The sequence below is a fragment of the Macrotis lagotis genome, chromosome X, assembly GCF_037893015.1.
Source record: "Macrotis lagotis isolate mMagLag1 chromosome X, bilby.v1.9.chrom.fasta, whole genome shotgun sequence".
In the NCBI taxonomy this organism is placed as follows: Eukaryota; Metazoa; Chordata; class Mammalia; order Peramelemorphia; family Peramelidae; genus Macrotis; species Macrotis lagotis.
In genome coordinates, this window is record NC_133666.1 from 508,646,691 (window position 1) to 508,647,984 (window position 1,294).

Here is a 1,294-nt window from a genome sequence, read left to right on the forward strand (position 1 = left end):
CATAACATGGCTAATATGGAACTATGCTAAAAAAACAATTGTTGCCATGGGAAGGGGGGAGGGAGAAGAGGTGGTAGAAAAATTTAAATTCAAAGGCTTGCAAGAGGATGAATGTTGAAAGCTATCTTTGCATATAATTGCAAAATAAATTTTAAAAATATGGTTCTTCCATGGTGGAGGGTGCGGCAGGGCTAGTTAGATAGAAGCTACAGAAAGTGCGGCTCCAGTGATGGCTTTGATAGGCACATTACTATTTTCTCCCCAGAGGGTCGCCTATACCAAGTCGAATATGCTTTTAAAGCTATTAACCGGGGTGGCCTTGCATCGGTAGCTGTCCGAGGAAAAGACTGTGCAGTAATTGTTACACAAGAGAAAGTACTGGACAAGTTATTGGATTCAAGCACAGTGACTCACTTATTCAGAATAACTGAGAACACTGGCTGTGTGATGACAGGAATGACAGCTGATAGCAGGTCCCAGGTGCAAAGAGCTCGCTATGAGGCTGCAAATTGGAAAAACAAATATGGCTATGAGATTCCTGTAGATATGTTGTGTAAAAGGATTGCAGATATTTCTCAGAATGCTGAAATGAGACCCCTTGGCTGTTGTATGATATTGATCGGTATTGATGAAGAACAAGGCCCTCAAGTATACAAATGTGACCCTGCAGGCTACTACTGTGGATTTAAGGCCACTGCAGCTTGAGTCAAACAAACTGAGTCAACCAGTTGTCTTGAAAAGGAAGTGAAGAAAAAATTTGACTGGACATTTGAACAGACAGTAGAGACAGCAATAACATGCCTGTCTACTGTTCTATCCATTGATTTCAAGCCTTCAGAATTAGAAGTCGGTGTAGTTACAGTTGAAAACCCTAAATTCAGGATTCTGACAGAATCGGAGATTGATACACACCTTGTTGCTCTAGCTGAAAGGGATTAACACTATTAGTCTCCCTAATCAACTATATGCTGACCAGGATATTTGGTAAAAACCAACACATTCATCAATGACTCTGATTTGACAAAAGACCCATATCCCCCTAAAGTAAACTTGGCTCTGTATAAATAAAATGGATGTTTTAGAAAAAAAATATCGTTCTTCACGGCAGGCACCATTCTATGTTTATATTTGTATCTGTAGTCTAGCTCAGTATTTGATTTGTCAAAACTACTTACTAAATGTTTACCTTAAAAAAAACATACATACCTTTTGACCTAGTAATGCCACAACTAGGTCTGTATCCCCAAAAATAAAGATATTAAAAAAGGAAAATGATCTTTATGTAAAAAAAATT

General features: G+C 38.4%; 1 pseudogene; it reads left to right on the top strand.

Moving 5' to 3' along the window:
• The first annotated feature begins 339 nt into the window (after positions 1 to 339).
• On the top strand, positions 340 to 1,038 carry LOC141499844 (proteasome subunit alpha type-6 pseudogene; annotated as a pseudogene).
• Positions 1,039 to 1,294: the final 256 nt, after the last annotated feature.